Consider the following 6,494-nt stretch of genomic DNA (forward strand, 5'->3'; position numbering starts at 1 on the left):
AAAATTCAAACCTTCTCACAAAGGAATCAGTGAGGTAGTGGTACTGACGGCACTTATCTGCCATGAAGCTTTCAAGATCCGCATTACGCACATATGCTTCAAATTCCTCCTTGATTCCTGCTTGGACCATGAAGTCCTCTGACGGCCATTCACAAGGCCGCACTTGAGCGTCCCTCGGTGGTTCATCGTCCGCATCGCGTAATGCGGGCCTGGGTCCTTGCTTCCTTGAAGAGCCACCTTGGTACATTTTCCTAAACATATTTCTTCCTCTGAAAAATTTCTGAAATTTTTAGTAACTTCAAATAGAAGTGAACCAAACTCAACAAAATTGATAGCAACTACTCCTACAAGTGCCTAGAGGCCATATCATGCATTAAAACTACTTTTGACCACATAAATTTGACATGCAAGCTCAAGAATAGGGTCACCTAAGCAGCAAAAAATTGCAATAAATAAAGCACTAGAACAAAAACTAATTGGACCATTGGAGGAGTCACATACCAAAGAACAATCCCCCAAAGCAGTTTTGTGAATGGAGCTTTGAGCTAGGAGATCGAAAATGGCAGCAAGATGAGCTACAAATCGTGCTTGAGCTGGATGGTGATTTATTGGGAGGAAGGAGTGTGTGGTGGCTGGAATAAGTGGAGGGGAGCCACCATGGGCCCACAAGGCAGGGGGCGCGCCCAGGGGGTGGGCGCGCCCTGGACCCTCGTGGCCAGGTGCTTGCTCCCCCTGATGTGTTCTCAGTGCCAGATATTCTCAAATATTCCAGAAAAAAATCATATTAAATTTTCAGGGCATTTGGAGAACTTTTATTTTCGGGGTATTTTTATTGCATGGATAATTCAGAAAACAGACGGAAAATACTTATTTTGCTTTATTTAATATAAATAACAGAAAGTAAATGGAGGGTACAAAGAATTGTTTTTTCTAACTTCATCCATCTCATGCTCATCAAAAGGAATCCACTAACAAGGTTGATCAAGTCCTGTTAACAAACTCATTCCGAATAACATGGAACCGGAGAAATTTCGAATAACACTAGGTTACCTCAACGGGGATGTGCATGTCCCCAACAATAAGAATATCATATTTCTTCTTGACAGTAGGAAGAGGAAATTCAAAACCTCCAATAGTCATAGTTGGAATTTTTTCAATAGAATTGATATTGTGGACTTGAGGTTGTTTCCTCGGAAAGTGTACCGTATGCTCCTTACCATTGACATGAAAAGTGACATTGCCTTTGTTGCAATCAATAACAGCCCCTGCAGTATTCAAAAAGGGTCTTCCAAGAATAATAGACATACTATCATCCTTGGGAATATCAAGAATAACAAAGTCCGTTAAAATAGTGACGTTTGCAACCACAACAGGCACATCCTTGCAAATACCGACAGGTATAGCAGTTGATTTATCAGCCATTTGCAAAGATATTTCAGTAGGTGTCAACTTATTCAAATCAAGTCTACGATATAAAGTGAGAGGCATAACACTAACACCGGCTCCAAGATCACATAAAGCAGTTCTAACATAGTTTCTTTTAATGGAGCATGGTATAGCTGGTACTCCTGGATCTCCAAGTTTCTTTGGTATTCCACCCTTAAAAGTGTAATTAGCAAGCATGGTGGAAATTTCAGCTTCCGGTATCTTTCTTTTATTAGTAACAATATCTTTCATGTATTTAGCATAAGGATTCATTTTAAGCATATCAGTCAAACGCATACGCAAAAAAATAGGTCTAATTATTTCAGCAAAGCGCTCAAAATCCTCATCATCCTTTCTCTTGGATGGTTTAGGAGGAAAGCGCATGGGTTTCTGAACCCATGGCTCCCTTTCTTTACCGTGCTTCCTAGCAACAAAGTCTCTCTTATCATAACATTGATTCTTTGATTGTGGGTTATCAAGATCAACAACAGGTTCAATCTCTACATCATTATCATTGCTAGGTTGAGCATCAACATGAACGTCATCATTAACATTATCACTAGGTTCATGTTCATTACCAGATTGTGTCTACCATCAGAAATAGAAATATCATTGGGATTCTCAGGTGTGTCAACAACAGGTTCACTAGAAGCATGCAAAGTCCTATCATTTTTCTTTTTCTTCCTTTTAGAAGGACTAGGTGCATCAATATTAATTCTCTGAGAATCTTGCTCAATTCTCTTAGGATGGCCCTCAGGATACAAAGGTTCCTGAGTCATTTTACCACATCTAGTCATAACTCTAACATCATTATCATTCTTATTATTTAATTCATTGAGCAAATCATTTTGAGCCTTAAGTACTTGTTCTACTTGACTGGTAAATACAAGCATGTTTACTAATAAGTTTAAGTTCACCTTTAACACTAGCCATATAATCACTCAAGTGTTCAATCATATAAGCATTATGTTTCAATTGTCTACCAACATAAGCATTGAAGTCTTCCTGTTTAACCATAAAATTATCAAACTCATCTAAGCATTGCTAGCAAACTTAGTAGGAGGGATTTCAGCTTTATCATATCTATAGAGAGAATTTACCTTTACTACCTGTGTCGGGTTATCAAGACCATGTATTTCTTCAACAGGCGGCAAATTAAGACCATGTATGTCTTCAATAGGTGGTAAATTCTTAACATCTTCAGCTTTAATACCTTTTTATTTCATAGATTTCTTTGCCTTTTGCATATCTTCAGGACTGAGAAATAGAATACCCCTTTTCTTCGGAGTTGGCTTAGGATTTGGTTAGGGAAGTGTCCAATTATTTTCATTAGTCAACATATTATTCAATAGAAATTCAGCTTGATCAACAGTTATTTCCCTGAAAACACAACCAGCACAACTATCCAGGTAATCTCTAGAAGCATCGGTTAGTCCATTATAAAAGATATCAAGTATTTCATTTTTATTAAGAGGATGATCAGGCAAAGCATTAAGTAATTGGAGAAGCCTCCCCCAAGCTTGTGGGAGACTCTCTTCTTCAATTTGCACAAAATTATATATATATATATATATCCCTTAAAGCAGCTTGTTTCTTATGAGCAGGGAAATATTTAGCAGAGAAGTAATAAATCATATCCTGTGGACTACGCACACAACCAGGATCAAGAGAATTAAACCATGTTTTAGCATCACCATTTAATGAGAACGGAAATAACTTAAGGATATAATAATAGCGAGTTTTCTCATCATTAGTGAATAGGGTGGCTATATCATTTAATTTAGTAAGATGTGCCACAACAGTTTCAGATTCATAGCCATAAAAAGGATCAGATTCAACCAAAGTAATTATCTCAGGATCGACGGAGAAATCATAATCCTTATCAGTAACAAAGATAGTTGAAGTAGCGAAAGCAGGGTCATACTTCATTCTAGCATTCAAAGACTTTTCTTTAAGCTTAGCTAATAACTTCTTAAGATCAGATCTATCATTGCAAGCTAAGAAGTCTCTAGCAGTTTCTTCTTCCGTAACATAACCCTCAGGAACAACAGGCAATTCATATCTAGGGGGAGAATCTTCATCATCACTTTCATCAATATTATCATTTTCAATAATTTCATTCTCTCTAGCCCTAGCAAGTTGTTCATCGAGAAATTCACCTAGTGGCACAGTAGTATCAGGCATAGAAGTAGTTTCATCATAAGTATCATGCATAGCAGAAGTGGCACCATCAATAACATGCGACATAACAGAATTAATAGCATGTGTAGGTGTCGCAAGTTTACTCAAAACAGAAGGTGAATCAAGTGCAGAGCTAGATGGCAGTTCCTTACCTCCCCTCGTAGTTGAGGGAAAAATCCTTGTTCTTTGATCTTTCAAGTTCTTCATAGTGATAAAAAGATATACATCCCAAGTGACTCAAAGAATAGAGCTATGCTCCCCGGCAACGGCGCCAGAAAATAGTCTTGATAACCCACAAGTATAGGGGATCGCAACAGTTTTCGAGGGTAGAGCATTCAACCCAAATTTATTGATTCGGCACAAGGGGACACTACTAGAGAAAACCTTACTAGTGGCGCTGGTTTTTTACATAGCAGTAGCAGCAGTAGCACGTTTCTAAACAAGCGTTGTAGCTAAAATACTTAGTAGTAGCGCCTCTTTCTCTACCAATGCTATTACTATGATCACATAGTAGTAGCGCCCTATTTTCTCCCCGCGCTACAACTAGGTAAATAGAAATTTAAAATAAAAAAAGAGTCAGAGGCAATATTCATGGAAATCAAGACAAGTCCAGTGCAAATAAACTAAGTTCGCAGAACCATCTCACAAGCATTAACGACAAATACCAGATTTAATATAACCACACAATCTCACAAACTCATATATAGTAGTCAACAATGCATGGATAGATCATAGTTGATAAGTCTACTAGGTAGTCATACTAGCATATATATGGTTCAGCATCCACACGCACGCATGGATAGATCTCACAAGCATATGTAGTTCTAGATGATATCGATGACGACCATCATCCTCAAGCCTGGGCGGTGGGTGTTCCTAATAGTAATTAGGATTGCCAGTCCAACATGAAGATTCTTGCCGACGAGGAAGCTCTTACACCCAACCGAGTTGAAGTGTGTGCGACCGTCCGTGTCCACACCGTACGCACAAGTGGCGATGGAACCCCTCGCGGTAAGGCGTATTCCAGCAGAGCCTTCTTCATTAGGCTTGATACCAAAACTCTCAGATAGGCTCTTTGGCAATTTCTGAATATGAAAAACATATCAATTAATAAGTAGCCTCACACATTCTACACTATCAAAAGACAGTACTACATTTCTACACTAAGTATAACAATAAAGCATATATATCATTGGATTCACTAAGCATATAATATTCACTAAGCATATATATCATCGGATTCACTAAGCATATAGATCATCAGATTTACTCAGCATATAAGATTCACTAAGCATATATATCATCGGACTCTACACTAAGTATAACAATAAAGCATATCATCAAATTACTATAGTAAATGCAAAAATACATGATATGCCAATCAACCATGGTACTTGTCAGGCGGGTCACGAATGGCACCCCGACGAAGTCAGCACGTGGTGGAATGATGTCCCATAGGTTGCACACCTCCTCCTCGCTCAACCTCATTCTTTGAGCAATGATGGCTTCACCAAGTGGGTCGTCATCATCCTCATCATCTTATTCATCTTCTGCTTTGTTGACATAAATCACGGCCAACTTGGGTCTTTCTGCTCTGAAGGAGAAGCTGATCAACTCACCACCGGTGATACGCATGTGGGCGATGAAACGGACCCATCCATCTCCTCCCACCTGCGTCATATTTCGTCCTTTCTCGACCTCCATAGCGTAGGGGTCCCCAGGAGCCTCAAAGGTCATAGAGTCTCCGGTCAGCTTGTTGAATTCTGACCTCACATTGCATGGGACGATCTGTGTGCAAAAGGCAAAATGATATATACACGAGGCATTAATGCCGGTAACACTAAAAACAAAATAGTGGTTACTAGTTTCATATAATTTATTACCGCCGCATGAAGAAAACTTGACTGGTAGTAGATGTTGAACAGCGTGCCAGTTGCAAGGTTGCTGGTGCACCTTGACTTGCACCGTCGGCATGGTGGTGGTGGTGGTGGCATCATTTCCCTAAAGCAATATGATTAGAGGATTAACGATCCAAAAAATAAATATAAATTTTTCAATACACACATCAGGTTTGAATAATATACACATCATAGAGAATACACATGAGGTTCACATGGCAAGCAAAATAACAACTAAATTGTAGTTCAGTTCAGACAATAACCTAATAGAGATAATGTAACCCAAACAGAGCCTAATAACCCAAACATAGCCTAATATAGAATTCACAAGTGGGTGAAAATGTAGCCTACATTTTCTACTACAAAATATCAGCACCAGACTAAGAGGTAATACAAAGGAAGAACAATCGCACACACAGACAAAAGATAGCATCAACCTATCCTAATTAACACAAAGTCGGTTTTCTCATTCAAGAAAACAGAGACATGAGACAGATCAGTTAGCATTTTTTCGAAACGGGTGTTAGCATATATTCAAATGCGCACCATAACAACTTGACAATTTGAGCATCACCACATACAGACACTCTCTTCAACCTGAAAGAGTATCGAATCAAGCATTGATTTTTCCATGAAACCACATAATAGTGAGGGCTTCTTGGTCATATCTTTATATGCATCAACAAAGAAGCTAGTGGATCAAATTCACACATAGGGTAGCTCCTCATGAGGATACAAACATTTAGACCTTTAAGAAGAACTGGCACAATCAACATCATTCGGATGAAAGGAGGAGCATTCACGACATAACCCTAGTGTCAGGAAAGAACCCCTCTCTAAACCCTAGAACACTAGGCACCGCCGCCACCACTGCTCCAGGGACAGCAGCCAAGAATTGAAACCCAAGTTTCAATTATATTTGCTAAATTGCTAATCAAGAATTGAAACCCAAGTTTCGGTGAGCAACAAAAAGCCTCTACTTGTCTCACC

General features: G+C 39.0%; 1 pseudogene; it reads right to left on the bottom strand.

Annotated features, from left to right (window-relative positions):
- Positions 1-4,430: 4,430 nt before the first annotated feature.
- On the bottom strand, positions 4,431-5,286 carry LOC147976934 (uncharacterized; annotated as a pseudogene).
- Positions 5,287-6,494: the final 1,208 nt, after the last annotated feature.

This window comes from Triticum urartu, chromosome 4A (genome assembly GCF_056163025.1).
Source record: "Triticum urartu cultivar PI428250 chromosome 4A, HENAU_Tu73, whole genome shotgun sequence".
Lineage (NCBI taxonomy): Eukaryota > Viridiplantae > Streptophyta > Magnoliopsida > Poales > Poaceae > Triticum > Triticum urartu.